This window comes from Trichosurus vulpecula, chromosome 9 (genome assembly GCF_011100635.1).
Source record: "Trichosurus vulpecula isolate mTriVul1 chromosome 9, mTriVul1.pri, whole genome shotgun sequence".
In the NCBI taxonomy this organism is placed as follows: Eukaryota; Metazoa; Chordata; class Mammalia; order Diprotodontia; family Phalangeridae; genus Trichosurus; species Trichosurus vulpecula.
In genome coordinates this window covers 81,342,793-81,359,088 of record NC_050581.1, presented here as the reverse complement: position 1 = coordinate 81,359,088, position 16,296 = coordinate 81,342,793, and the positions used below count along the sequence as shown (strand labels likewise).

General features: G+C 37.0%; 1 protein-coding gene across 1 annotated transcript in view; it reads left to right on the top strand.

The window, feature by feature from the left end:
• HS3ST4 (heparan sulfate-glucosamine 3-sulfotransferase 4) overlaps nucleotides 1-16,296 on the top strand; it is a 441,509-nt gene that overhangs the window by 242,530 nt on the left and 182,683 nt on the right. The window lies entirely within an intron of this gene.

Here is a 16,296-nt window from a genome sequence, read left to right as displayed (position 1 = left end):
AAATATCTCCAACACCAAGACAGCCAAGTTCAATCAGAACCATTGAATGTAATTCATTCAGACTTTCTAATGTGTGACTCATTTCATTATATAGAGATCATTTTCCTTTTTTTATTTCCTTCTTATAGATTGTCTTTCACTTCAGTAATACTAGCATTCTAATCTGATGTTTTCTCCTTTTTTTCTTTAGAGAGATTTGCAACTGGCCAAGTTTTTAATCTTCTGCTAATCATTTCTGCTATGTAAGCCATAAATCCTGCCATTTCTTCTCTTCTGACCTCTCTTAAAATTCTGATTTGTCTCTTGATCTGTTCTAGAACATCTGGCCGTGGTTCCATCCTCTCTTGGGAATCCATTAGGTTCTGTGTTTCATCAGATATTGGTTCAATTTCCTTCGCTTTATATTTATTTGAAGAGTTTTTGTAATCTCTTAGATGTTTTAGTAGTCATTGTCTCTTCTAATTTTAGTATCTTCCCACATGTGTGTATATGTATGTATGTATGTATGTATATATATATATATATGTGTGTATATTTATACATAGTCCCCCATTACTCATTTTGCTTCTACTCCTCTTTGATAGTTCCCAATGGCAAGGATACTTCCCCCTTGCTCATACCTTTCTCCCTCTATCCCCATCTCAGCCTGTAGAAATGTTACCCTACCTTAAAAGGCCAGTTCAAATGCTATTTAATCCATTAAAATGAAAATTATCTTTACGTCCTTGGCTGTAACACTTTCTACCTCTCATGATTTTATACCCCATTCTTCTTTATAGTTATTGCATAATTTATAGCTTATTTGCGTTATATGCCCTCTGCTAATATTTTAAAATCTGTGATGAGTTTTACCTTCTCTCCATATTTGTAAAGTGCTTAATGCAGGGCCTGGTACATAATAGGCACTTACTAAGTACCTGTTCCCTTCACTTCCCTTCCCCTCAACATGAGCATGGTGTCTTATACATAGTAAACATTTAATAAATAGTTGTTGGCTTATTGGATGGATGATTGAACAGTTTAAAGAGACCTATAGCAAGGTACAGTGGAAAGAATCAAAAGACTTTCATTCAATTCCCGGCTCTGATGTTAGATGCACAGCCCTGGGAGATAAGTTTTCTGAGTCCCAGTTTCCCTTACAAGATGGGAACAATCATTCTTATTCTTCCTACCTCATAAGATCATGGTGAACAAACACTTTTCAAACCTCAGTGGCCTATAGAAATGTGAATTGTTGCATGTTCTCATTATTAATAATGATGAAACTAGTCTTTCCACCAAAAATGTCATCTTTTTGGAAATTGGCTTTGAAATGCATATTCAAAATTGCTCTGTTTTATAAAACATTTGCTAAATGAAGCTTAGCTTTTTCAACCAATCCCTTCCAGTTGAGGTGGACTTCCATGTAATTGTCCTCTGTTGGAACAAACTAGAGAATCAAGGCAATCTCTGTCAGTATGTTTCTTCTTGGGGATGGAAAGCCTTGAAGTCAGAGAGTTAGCAGCCAGCATCATTGGAAGCACATAGGAAGTTCCATATGGCCTGTTACAGCTTTACACATAAATTACCTTTTGGCACCAGCCTAAACAAAAAGACTTAAAGCGATTTTGAATTTTAATAACAAAGTCACTTTTCCCAATATAGTGCTGCTCACCCCCCTGAAGGGGAATTTACATGTCTTTGTGCGAATACAGTCTGGTCAGCCTCCTTCTGATTTAAGATGAGATGTTCTCTCCTCCATTTTCCATAATGAAGTCAGTCACATTTTATTGCTAAATTGCTCCAGTAATATTCACATAACTGCACATAGAAGGTACTTAGGTTTTCTAGAATAAATAGTAAATCTGAATTTCACTGAGATAAACTCACAATTGGGTCAATGCATTGAGCAGTTATCATTTTTCATTGCCCTTTGCCTCTTTTTCTTCACATTCCTCCAAGGAAATCAAAATGTTATTACCTGAGTATATAACAGGAGAGGGATTGGGAGAAGGCAGTTTAAACCATGAGTTCCTGCCAGCAGTAGGGAGAGAAAGTTGTACTTGGAGTAAAGAGAGCTGGCTTTGAGGTCCTGCTCTGTTAGTTATTTGCAATATGACCTCAGGCTAGCCAGGTTTTCCTTTTTCAGCTTCATTTTCTTCCTCTGTGAAATATGAGGGTTAGACTTAATGTACCCTGAGATATGTTGCAGATCTAATACTCTATGTTTCAAGATTTCTTCCAGCTCAACTAGTCTGTTTTAAGGGCCCATCCAATTCAAACGTATGTTGTGAAGTGCCTTACTTACAAATATTCAGAGTTTTGAAATCTAGGTCTCTTCCAATTTGAACATTCTAAATTTCAAGATCCTTCCCAGTTCTGCTCTTCTGCTTTTTTCAAATGTATTATTTAACATTCTTTTCTTTTTAAATTTTGATTTTTGAATTCTCCCCCCTCCTCCCAAATCTCCCTCACCCACTGAGAAGGCAAGCAATATGATATCAATTTATCAATTATATATGTGAAATCATATAAAACATTTCTATATTAGCCATATTTTTTTGAGAAGCAAGAAAAATAAAGTTAGAAAATTATACTTCAATTTGCACTCAGAGTTCACTAGGCCCCTCTCTGGAGGTGGATGGCAGTTTTGGAACTGTCTTGGATCATTGTGTTGATCAGAGTAGCCGAGTCTTTCAGTTGATCATCACTATAACATTGCTGTTACTGTGCACAATGATCTCCTAGTTCTTCTCACTTCACTTTACATCAGTTCCTATAAATCTTGCCATTTTTTTGAAACCACTTCCCTCGTCATTTCTTATAGCACATTAGTATTCCATCACAATCATATGCCACAACTGGTTCAGTCATTCCTCAATTGATAAGCATCCCCTTGATTTCCAATTCTTTGCCACCACAAGAACTGATAAAATATTTGTGTGTGTGTGTGTGTGTGTGTGTGTGTGTGTGTGTGTGTGTGTGTAGAGAGAGAGAGAGTTCCTTTTCCGATGATCACTTTGGGATATAGGCCTAGTAGAGGTATCTCTGGTTTAAAGGGTACATACAGTTTTATAACCCTTTAGGCCTAGTTCCAAGTGGTTGGACTAGTTCACTACTGTACCAAAAGTTCATTAATGTACCTATTTTCCCTTCATCCCCTCCTTTGTCGTTTCTGATAGTTGTGAGGTAGTACCTCAAAGTCGTTTTAATTTGTATTTCTCTAATCAGTAGTGATTTAGAGCATTTTTTGCAGATGACTATAGATAGCTTTGATTTCTTCATCTGAAAACTGCCTGTTCATATCCTTTGACCACTTATCAATTGGGGAATAGATCTTATTGGATAAGTTGGGCTCAGTTCAATATTCAATATATATTTGAGAAATGAGCCCTTTATTAGAGAAACTTGCTGTAAAATTTTTGATATTATTTCATTGTTTATGGTACCTTTTAGCAAAACATAGTTTCCTTCATTATTCCTTTTAATTAGGTCTGTTTTTACTTTTGCTTTGTCTGAGATTATGATTGCTACCCCTGCTTTTTTTAATTTAGCTGAAGCAAAACTTGGATTATGCTCTAGCCCTCTATTTTAACTCTGTGTGTGTCTTTCTGTTTCAAGTGTGTCTCTTGTAAACAACATATTGTTGGATTCTGGTTTCTAATTCATTCTGCTATCTGCTTCCGTTTATGGGTGAGCTCATCACATTTACATTTTCAATTGTGTTTACTCTGTATTTTCCTTCATCTCATTCTCTACTGTTTCTTCTTCTCTCTTTTTTTATCCTGTCACTCCTCAAAAAGTCTATTTGCTTCTAACCACTGTCTCCCATAATCATCTTCCTTTTTGTCATTCCTACCTTTTTGATCGCCTTACCTTTCTATTTCATTATTAAGTTACATTTCTATGCCCGTGTGTGTGTGTGTGTGTGTGTGTGTGTGTTTGTTTGTGTATATGTATTCTTGCATCTTTGAACTTAATCTGATGAGAGTTTTAAGCATTCCCTGCCACCCCATTTCTACCTCCACTGTAAAAGTTCTTCCTTGTGCACCTCTTTTATGTCAGAAAATTTTCCCCATTCTACCTCTACCTTCTCCCTTTTTTAGTGCATCCCTCTTTCTCACCCCTTCTTGTTTTTGGAGATCATTCCAACATAATTGACACATCCACGCCCTCTATGTAAATTCTTTTTAACCGCCGTAATGATAATAAGGTTCTTAGGATATACATGTATCATCTTCCCATATAGGAATGTAAGCAATTTGACTTTATTGAGATGTTTATGTTACTCTTTCATGTTTACCTTTCTATGCTTCTGTTGAGTCTTGTATTTGAATGTCAGATTTCCTACCCAGCTTGGATTTTTTTTAAGCAGGAATGTTTGAAAGTCCTCTATTTTATTAAATATTCAGGTTGTTTCCATCAGTTTTCCTGGGTAGTTAATTCTCGGTTGTAATCTAAGCTCCTTTGCCTTCTGGAATATCATATTGCAAGCTCTGTGCTTCTTTAATGTGGAAGCTGCTAAAACTTATTCCAAGCCCTCTGTTTCTTTAATGTGGAAACTGTGAACCCATGATATTTGACTTCTTTCTTTCTGGTTTCTTGAACTGTTTTTTAATTTGACCTGGGAGCTCTGGAATCTGGCTATAATGTTCCTGGGAGTTTTTGTTTTTGGATCTATTTTAGGAGATGATTAGTGGATCTTTCAATTTCTATTTTATCCTCTGGATCTAAGATACCAGGGTAGTTTTCCTTGATAATTTCTTGAAATACGATGTGTTTTCAGGTAGTCCAACAATTCTTAAATTATTTCTCCATGATCTGTTTTCCAGATCAGTTTTTTATGAGATATTTCACATTTTTTCTATTTTTTCATTCTTTTGATTTTGTTTAGTGTCTTGAAGTGTCTTGGTGTCAGTACCTTCTCTTGTTGAATTCTAATTTTTTTTTCTTCAGTTAGATTTTTACTTTTTCCATTTGGCCAATTCTGTTTTTAAAGTTCTTTTTCTTCAGTGAATTTTTTTGCCTCTTTTATCATTAGGGCAATTCTGTATTTAAGGCATTTTTTCTTCATTATTTTTTGTTCCTCTTTTACTAAGCTGTTAATTTTCTTTTCATAATTTTCTTGTATCATTTTTCCCCTCACCACCCCCCCCTCACAATTTTTCTTCTACCACTTATCTCTTTCTTTTAACTCTTTCAGGAATTCTTGTTAGACTTGGGTCCAATTAGCATTTTTCTTTAAGGCTTTGTTTGTAGATGTTTTCACATTGTTGTTTTCTTCTGAGTTCCCATGTTGGTCTTTTCTGCTACTATAGTAGCTTTTATTGGTCAGATTCTTTTGTTTTTCTTTGCTCACTTTTCAGCCTATTTATTAACTTTGAACTTTATTTTAAAGTTCAGCTCTCCTCACCTAGGGATGGGGAGGAACTGTCCTAAGTATCAGGTTTTTTCATACTGGTGTTTCAAGCACTAGTTCTGGTAGTCTGCAAGTTTTTGTTGCTTCCAGGGTCATGTGATTCTGGGAGAGGTATGGTCACTGTTCTCCTGTTCTGTACTCTGGTCTTTACCTAGGAAGGGCCCCTAGTCCTCTGTAGCCACAAGCACTAGTACTCTCTTTGCCTTGAAACTGTGACCAGGGCCACTGCTCCCTTGTGACCAACTCCTCAGTGCTCTTCTCCACCCTGCTTCTGTGACTTAGAATTGTGAATGGATAGTAGAGTTGCCAATCATTGCCAGCTATACCCAGTGCCAGAAAAGGGGCCCCTGTAATCTCTTTCTCACCACTTGTCAGACCCTCTTTCTATCTCTGGGCTGAGAGCTTCTGAAGCTGATGCTGTTGCTGCCACCATGTTTGTATACTCTGGACAGGTTTCTGTGCCAGTGTCACGACCTTCTCCTATCTACCTTGTATGTTTTCTTAGGCTGGAAAGATGTCTCACCCTGACCTTTTGGTTGGCTCTGACACCACAAAATTTCATTTGAGGCATCATTTTAAAGTTGTTTAAAGGGGAATGTTGAGAGAGTTCACCTGGGTTGCCTCTAATCTGCCATTTTGGTTCTTCCCTGCACCCCACCCCATTGTTCTAAGGTTATTTTCAGCTTTAAAAGTCTCTCTTTCCAAGCCCCTTTTTTGTCTTGGAGTTCTATGATCCCATGATTCTTTTTAAAAATAGATTTCATTGATATATTTTACTTTTACATTGCCAAAATATCCCCTGTATCCCTTTACTTATCCTCGTTAGAATGCCATGCCTTATAACAAACATTTTTTTTAAAAAGAACAAAAAGAGAAATAAAAGGAAAACAATCATTAAAACTCATCAACACAATGAAAAAGTCTAGTGTTGTAAATAATGTTTCACACCTGTAGACATCAACCTCTGAAAAGGAGGTAGAGTGGGGAGATACATTTTCATATCTGTTCTTTGGATTATTCTTTATAATTTCACAGCATTCAGTTATAATTGTTTTGTAGTTCTTTTTCCATTTGCATTATTGAATTTATTGCATACTTTTTTGGGCTCTCCTTACTTTACTTTCATCATCAGTTGATGTAAGTCTTTTCATGCTATTCTGTATCCATCATAGTCATCATTTCTTATAGCATAATATCCATACACGGTTTGTTTAGCCACTTCCCAAGTGACGGGTATCTACTTTGTTTCTACTTCCACAAAATATACTGTGATCAATATTTTAGTATATATGGAGCCTTTCATTTGGTCAGTGACCTCTTTGGGTAGCAGTAGTCAAAGAGTATGAACATTTTAGTCACTTTATTTGCACAATTCCACATCGCTTTTCAGAATTACTTTTTTTTAAACTAATTCACAGCTCCACCAACAATAGATCAGTGTTCTTATCTTAACATAACCCTTCAGTCACTGACTATATTTTATCATATTTGCCAATTTGCTGGGTGTATGGTGAAACCTCAAAGTTTTTTTGATGTGCATTTCTCTTATTATTCATAATTTGGAGCATTCTATCATGTGGTTATTAATTATTTGCAAGTCTTTTTTTGAGAACTGTTTATGTCATTTAACCATTAATCTGTTATATAAGGGCTTGTGGTTTATGTATTTCTGATTATTGTCCACACATCTTGAATATCAAACACATATCGGAGAAATCTTATACAAATACTTTTTCTGAAGTTGATTGTTTCCTTTCTTATCCTAAGTGGATTAATTTTGTCTGTGAAAAAGCTTTCCAATTTCATGTAAAAAAATGATCTGTTTTATCTCTTGTAATTGTCTCTGTCCTTTGTTTGGTCTGCTTCTCTTCTAATTTGAAATGGTATTATCTTTAATATTCAGTTCATGTATTCATTTTGCATTTATTATAGAATATAGCATAAGAAATTGGTCTAAGCCTAATTTCTGCCAGGCTGCCTTCTAGTCTTCCCGGCAGTTCTGATCAAATGGAGGAATTATTTCCTAAGCAATTTATATTTAGGGGTTTATCAAATGTTGGTTATTGAGTTTCATTATTTCTGATTTTTCCTCATCTAGTGTATGGCCATGGATCTACTTTTCTCTTTTTGAAACCAATACCAAATCGTTGTAATGATTGCTCCTTGATGATATAATTTGACATAAAAATTCTATTCTCCTTGAATTCCTTTTTGAAAAACATTATTTCCCTTGTTATTCCAGATCTTTTGTTCCTCCAAATGAATTATATTATTATTTAATTTAGCTTTGTAAAGTATCCCTTTGGAAGTTAATTATGATAGCACTAAATCTGTAAATTAACTGTGATGATTTTGTCTTTTTTATTATATTGGCATGGCCAACCAATGGGCATCGAATATTCTCCCAGTTATTTAAGTTGTCCTTTATTTCTTTACCTAGAATTTTGTAATTGAATCTATGTAAGTTTTGAGTGTACTTTGGTAGACCGGCCCACAAATATTTTCTACATTTTCTATTTATTTATTTGTTTATTCTGTCTCTGTCTCTCCTCTCTCTCTCCCTATCTTTTGAGACTGAATTTGTCTATTTGAGCAGTGTTGTAAGTCCAGTAGCCACCCACCTCCTGATTCCACTGCTGATCAATACAGGAGCTTTGACCTTCTTCATTTCTGATCTGGGCAAGTTTACCCTCTGTAGGCAGCCTAGTAGCTCCCAGCGAGTTCATCATTTTGATTCTGGACTTAGTGAAGATTCCAGAATGGCTTTAGCTCTACTGTAGCTCAGAACTCCCAAGCTCAAGCCATCCCTACAGTTGTTTGCCACCATGCCCAGTGGCGGTATCTTGAATGTGACGTTTTATTAAATTATTGCCTTCTGGATTTTGTTATTATCATATAGAAATGCAGTTGAATTTCATGGACTGTTTTGTAGCTTATAACTTTGGAGAAGCTGATGCCTGGGCCTCTGCAGCTACCCGCCTTCCATGTTGGAAGGAATGTTAGACAGAGTATTGTAGGGCAGTGACAGTGACTCCACTCTAGAATTAGAAATATTTGATAAGTTGGAAACTCTTACCCAAAACAAAACCCCCACTCAGCAAGCAGGGCTGCTATATTTAACGAGAAAATAGGCTAAATCTCTTAGTATAACAAACCAAATCCCAAAGACTTTCTTTTGCTGCAGTACACCGAGTAGGTCTGATATAACTGATGCTCAGAGGGATGGTTTATATATATGATCCTTTCTGTACCCGAGGGTCTTTTGTCACCTCCCACCCTGCTATTCATCTACTTGATAATAATCTGTTGCACTACTATACATATTTCTGTTTCATTAATATGCAACAGAAAAGTATGGGTTTGTTGTTTACTTGGAGAAGCTTTTTACAAAATTGTATTTTGTTAATTTAGGTTACATTTTAGCTCCCACTTCCCAAAGATTCCTCTGCCATACACTTCCCCTGTCTTCCATTCCTAAAACTCTGGCCATAGAAATCAGAGGATTTATAGCTGAAAGGAAGGGACCTTCAAAATCTTCGAGTTTAGGTCTGGGTCTTCAAGGTCTTCATTACATCTATATGTATATGTATGCATACATGTATGTATATGTGTATATACATGTATACATATATATGTACATATACATACATATACTCTCTCTCTCCCTCTCCCTCCCTGCCTCCCCCCACACCAGAAGTTAAATGACTTTCCCAGAGTCCCACAGCTAATATTAGACTTGAGACACTAATCCAGGACCTTTGCTTTCTAAATCTATCACTTTTTCCAGTATGCCACATGTAGCAGGATTCAGAAATTCAACATTAATTCAGAAAGAAAAATTAATGATAAATCTGAGCAGCCAAAATATGTCACAAAGCCTTGTAATAAAATTCCCCCGCTTTACATGAGTAGCCCTCATTCAGAACCTTAATGATTCATTTTAGGCATAATTCTAATAGGCTTATTTAATATTTTCCCCACTCACCAAAAATATAAACAATAAATTAGAAGGTCAGAGGGTTTGCTAGAGGCAGACATAATTGCAGTTGCGGAAATGACAAGTGACAGCCTGAAAGTTAGGAGGGGAGGTAAGAAAAATTGTAAAAAAAATCACCCAGGCCAGGTCTGGTCCATTCAGAGACAAATAGCTGTAAACAACCCATTAAATCCTACAAGTATCACTCCATTACAGCACAGTATAATAACAGATGAGAGACAGGCCTAGAGAGGAAGGAGTCATAGAAGCTGTGGTTCTCAGACATTAGGGTCTGCCAAATCCAGATGTTGAGCCTTTACCCAAGTTAATGGGCATTTAGTATTACTTTTTATGGGGCAACCTTAAGGAACAACCTAAGTCTTTTTATATTCAACCCTGAAACAGAATTCTAGACCCTGTTGAGACATAAATACATCCACATACAAATAGCATTATATATGGGGTGGGACAAAGGAAAATTAGTTGAGAGACTTTGCTTCTAGGCTTCCCTTGTCTACTTTCCAGCTATGAAATCTTAAGGCAAGTCAATTCTCCTCCCCGAGATGAAGTTGCCTCACCTGTAAAATGAAAGAATTGGACTCTATGACCTCTAATATTCCTTCCAGCTCTATCCTTTTATCGTTCTTAGCCCACAAAAAGCACTTAATAAAATGCTTCATCACTCATTTATTCATTCTACAAATCCACAAATTCTGGGTCCCAAGAATGATAGAATTTTAGAGTTTGGACTTCAGGCATCATCTAATGCAATTGAAACAGCACGAGTTTTCGTCATACATACATTCATTCTTTCGATGACTATTTATTAAGTACCTACTATTTGTAATGATGCAGAGGCATCAGAAGAGATTAAATTGTGTTCAGCATCCTCTATTTAGAAAGGCAGGACAACAGTTTATGTTACAATTTAGGGGGGGAAAGCCCTGCAATCTCAAGTCATTTTTAAAAAGGAAATATGGTTGCTTAAAAGCATGAACCTCAGAGCTATCTGGAAAAACCAGAAAACCCAAAAATCTAATTTCCTAGAATTTCCAGAACACTCATGTTTAATTGGCTTTTTGTGACCTCTGGGAATTCAGGCAGCTTCAAACCACAGCCCCATATTCCTTCAGATTTTCAAAGCTGCCTAATGAGACAGCATCCACTAGCTTGAGAAACACAGAGGGTTAGATGCTATGTAGTCCAATCAATACCTGAGTAGGAGTCCCTTTTATGGCATTCTTAAGAAGTGGATAAATATAAGTATAATTAAATAAATATAAGTATAGTGAGACAAGAAAGGAGACTTAGAGGTCTTCTTGTCCAACTTTTAACAAAACAGAATCCCTCTCCATGACATCTGAAGAAAATTATGGTATATCCTCAGTTGAAGGCTCATGGTGATGACTCGTTACACACCCAGGGCCTTACTCATGACCAGACCCAGCCACTTGGCTCTGCCCTAGGTCATGCTTTTTAACTCCTACTTTGCTCCAGGTCCTTCTCCAATGCCACAGGGAAAAGGACCTTGGCCATCTCCTCCCAGGTTCCATTTGCCCTAAAACCTTCTCTAGCATCTCTGTCCTTATTACAACTTCTATCTTTGCCTCAATAGATGTCTTTAGCTTCTCGCCTTCTTGTCACCACATTCTATCTCCTATCTAGAATCCCAAGAAATTTACTTCAGTCTGCTCCTGCCTTCAGTGAGGGGGTCTCCTGGGGCTTCATGGGATACATTGCTATCTACCATGAGGTCAGACCATGAGGAGAGTGTATTGAACAATATATTCACTGATTTTCTTCATTGAGTCTCCATCCAATCATTTTGTCTGGACTCATGTCTCCTTGGTTAGGATACTTTCATCCCCACATTTCTCTCCTCAATCCCAGTGATTCTGAGCCTATGACTGCCAACGTACAAACCTTGTCCTCTATCCCTAGCCACCCTGCCCTTTTCTTCCCATCTATCTCAGTTCTACTTTCTCTACCCTAACCAAAGTTCTGCCTTCCCCTTCCACTGTGCCCTCTGGAATACCTGCTCCATAATTAACAAAGTTTCCTTTCATCCCAAACCCTTTTTATTTTTCACTCTTTCATCTTCTGGCACTCACTGAGCTCTGGCCTTTCCTGACAACTCTGCATCCTTGGCCACCTTTTCCAATTCTGGATGTACTTTTACTCATATACCCCCACACCCTGCTCATGGTAGAGAGTCAGATTGTTCCTTCCTTTCCATTATTATTTGCAGGATCTTCCTTTATTATCAAACTCAGCAATATCTCCTCTTTTGAGGTTCATGAAATAGAAATACAAATTTATCACTATTTTCAGATTCTGCTGGTTGTTATATATCCAACCTCAGGAAATTCTCCTTTCTTCCTTAATAAGTTCAGTGCCTGGTTCACAATCTTTCCTTTAACCGCAGCTGCTATTTTATATAGAAACTTCAGTTTATCTATTTATGCCCCCTCAAATACCTTAGCTTTCCTAATCTTCAGTCTACTTAATTTCCAGGACCTATTTCTTCATTCCACCTTAGCTATACACAGAGATGGTCTTAACCTTGATTTACCATCCACCGCAACTGTTCTACTTCCTTGCTCATGCTACCATCAGTTCTTTGCTAGACAATCATCATTTCACTGGGTGCATTCCCTCCCTTTCCTTATCCTGACCCCTTGGTGAACCAGTTCAGCTTTATGTTATGATTTATTACTTGCCCTCCTTACCCTATTGTTAGTCATGCCCTGACAGTCACCAACCCTAAATTACTCCCACCATCTGCCTTCTTAACTCTTGTTTCTGAAGAAGACATGGTCCTTCTCATTGCCAAGACCAATATGCAATGTCAATCCCATTCCCTTCTATTTTCCACCACTATCATCCCCACAGTCTGTCTAATCATCAGCCTCTCCTATTCTGGCACTTTTATGATACCTACAAACTTTCTCATGTCTCCCCCATCTTTTTTTTAATTACCTGATTTTTTTCATCCTAACTTGGTATTGTCTGCTGTCTCTCTTCCCCTTCTCAACTTAATTCCTTGAGAAAGCCATATGCCTTTACTTCTCAGTCTTTTCTAAACTCTTTCCATTCTGTCTTCTTATTTCATCAGTAAACTGAAGCTGCCCCCTCCAAAGTTGCGAGTTGTTAAATTAACTTTTCTAAATCTGGTTCTTTTCTTGACCTCCAAAACATTTGAAATAATTAATCGCCATTTTCTCCTAGGTACTCTTGCCTCTCTAGGTTTTCATGATGCTGTTCTTCCTGGTTCTCCTCCTACCTGTGTGACCATTTTTTCTTAGTCTTCTTTGATGGATCTTCACACTTACTAGTCATAGATATCTCTCAAGGCTCTGTACTGGCCCTCTTCTCTTTTCTTGCTATACTATCTTGCTTGGTGACCTCATCAGCTCCCATGTATTCATTTATTATCTCCATGCTGATGATCCCTAGATTCACATATCTAACCCTAATCTTTCTCCTGAGTCCCAGTCCCATATCACATATCACCAACTCACTTTTAAACATCTCAAAATGAATGTCCTGGAGGCATCTCAAAGTCATCATGTCTAAAAAAACTCATTATCTTTCCCTTCAAACCCTTTTCCATTCCCAATTTTCCTAGTGCTATTGATGCCACCATCCTTAACTACTCGCCTCATATAGCCACTCTTGTCAAATCTTGTTATTTCTACCCTCAAACCATTTTTGTACATGTCTCCTTTCAACTCACATAGCTACCACCTTAGTTCAGGTACTCGTTCTCTTTTATCTGGACTATTATAAAATACTACAATTGGTCTTCCTACCTCAGATTTCTCCCTACTCCAATGCATCCTCAAGTCAGCTGCCAAAGTGATTCTTATAAAGCATAGATCTCACTATGTCACCCCTCTACTGAACAAATTTCAGGGGCTACCTATTACCTGTAGGATCAAATATAAATTTTCCTTTAAATCTCTTTATAATTCAGCCTATTCTTACCTCTCCAGTCTTCTCATACTTTCCTCCCATCCATGTATCCTATGATTCAGTTACATTGGCTTACTCTCTATTCCCCAGCCATGACATTCCTCTCCTGTCTTTGTGCCTTCCTATTGCTATTTCCCAAGTCTGGAATGCTTTCTTTTCCCTTTTCTCCTCTCCCTCCTGGATTCCTTCAAGACTTATGTCAAATTTCTCCTGAAGTCATCGAATCTTACTTTGCTGCTGTTCTACAGTCCTCACAATGGAGACTAATACTTTCCCACTGAGATTACCTTTCACCAACTCTATGTATCTTACATGTATATGTATATTCATATTGACTGCTGCTTTGGAATATGTTTGTGCCTTTCTTTGTATCCCCAATATTTAGCCTGGTGTCTGACATATAGTAAGCTGCTTGTTGATTGGCTTTTGCAGATGCTCACTCCACTTTTTGACATATAAGTTTTTCTTTACCCAAAATTTGCTTCTCTACAGTTTCCACCTATTACTCCTTTTTATATCCTTTTGGGCTATGCAAAGTCTTTCTCATTTTAATCATTAAAATACTTGAGGAAATCATGACCTCCCCCCTCCCATTTTTCTTTCTCTTTTGCAGTGTAAACATTTCTATTTTTTTTTTTAAAAATCTCTATTTCTTAAAACAAATCCTTGCATGGTATTGTTTACAATCTTGTTACCATCCTACTTGACTTCTAGAGACATTCCATTTTGCCATTGACCTTCCTGAAATCTTATCTTTGACCTGACCACAACATTCTAGATGTAGTTAGATAAGGCAGTGGACAGTGGCACCATCATACCCCTCATTCTGTACATAAATAACTCCTTAACTCTTACAATACACTCTTTTCCCAGATTAAACATTACCAGTTCCTTCAATGCTTCCTCATATGATATGGTTTCCATCTCCCTCACTCTTGTACCTGCTTAGACTATCAGTATTCTGCTTAAAATGGAGTGCCCAGAACTAAATTCAGGGCTTAGGGGCCTTCCCAGTACAGACTCAGCAAAACTGAGCTCCTGTCAGGCAAAGTTATTGATAATGAAATCCAAGGAGACTTTCTTCTTTGTAATTAAGAGGAAATGATACCTGCAACTCTTCTAAAAGCAGCCAAAAGAGACCATTCTTGGAAAATGCTTCACTTAGGTATCCTTAGAGGATTACTTTATGTCCTTGTGCAAAAAATAAAGAAAGAGATAAAATAAAGAAATAAATGTCATTGGGAACTACTGTCTACTCTTGGGGAGCACATGTGAACCTAACTTCACATCTTTTAATTCGGCTTAATGCTCTTATCCTCTTTCGTTTAATGTCTCTAAGAGCTTTTTTATTCTCTTCAGAATCTTTTCTGTATCAAACAAAAGCATGCATGTTTCTGTTAAGTGGGAGCTCCATTCAGTTTTCTTCTGAAAATGTTTTCTTTGAAGAAGACATTGTCAGGGGATTCAGAAATACATCAAGGCTGGAATGTTTTATTCCCTTTGCTGTGCTGCGCCAAGCTGGATGAAGGAATTCATCTCTCTACACTTCACCATTTCCTCCATCACACTCTTCTAGTCTGTCTCTATTGCCAAGTGTTAGGAGCTTTAGTGTTACCTTCCTAAGGTTTGGCTTCTGAATAGAGCCCTAAGTTAAAGCAGAGAAGTCTGTTTACCTCCTCTTGTATTCACAGCTTCTTGTTGCATCTCAAGGGATTCTCCTTTGCAGAGTCCAAGGAAGTGGAGAAGCTTCATATGCATGTGAGGATTCTCACTTCTGATTTCACTTTTTAAAAGTCCTTTTGCCTACAATACTTTACTGCTTTGAGGTACTGTGATTTCATCAGTGTGGGAACTTCTTCTGTTGATACCAGTTGAAACCCCTGTAGAACTATTTATCAGAGAGTCTTCAAAGAGTATGTGGCTAAAACATTAAACCCCCTGTGGCTCAACTGGGGGTGAGCCTTTCTGAACCTATAGAAGCTTGACATCAGATAACAGATATACAACCTATCAGTCTGAAAGCGTTTAAGCTTAGTAAGGTGGAGCCTTAGGAACCCAGGGTATACTTAGCATCATAGTGAAGTACTGGAGGAGATCTTCAGAGGAAGTTCATGGATACTATGTGTCCCAAAAATCTTAGTGCAGTTAAAACTTTCCTACCACAAAAGACATTGATTCTGCCAAGTGGTTCCTGATCAAGGGAGAATTCTAGCAGCAACAGGGTTATTGCTGATACCTCCCCTGTATCTGTTCACAAATAAAAGTGTAGGTTAAACCAAAGGACAGTTGGAAAATGATGAATTGTCTTTAATAACAATCTATCTTCCAGTTCCTATAAAACTTGATATTGGAGGCTAGAGTTGCTCAGTTACAAAGTTGCTAACAATGAACCCATATATATCCTGGTATTGAGGATGATAGTTCACAATCATTAGGTAATAGGTTTCATTTACTATCTTTTTATATTTTTTATTTACTTACCTTTGAAAAAAATTCCAATGTATTTTTATTTTGTTAAATATTTCCCAATTACATGTAAAAATATTAACATTTATTTATAAAAATTTTGAATTCCAAATTTCCTCCATCCCTCCTGTGCATCCCTACACCTTGAGAAGGCAAGCACTGTGATTTCACTTATACATGTGAAGTCCTACAAAAACATATTTCCATGTTAGCAATGTTGCAAAAAGAAACACAAACAAGAAAAATTAAGAAAATTTTAAAAGTATGCTTCATCTGCATCCAGAGTTCATCAGTTCTATCTCTGGATGTGGACAACATTTTTCATCATTAGTCCTTTGGAATTATCTTGGATCATTGTCTTGGTCAGAGTAACTAAGTCTTTCATAGTTGATGATCATTAAAATGTTGCTATTACTGCATATTATGTTGTCCTGGTTTTCCTCACTTCATTTTGCATGAGTTCATAAAAATCTTTCCAGGT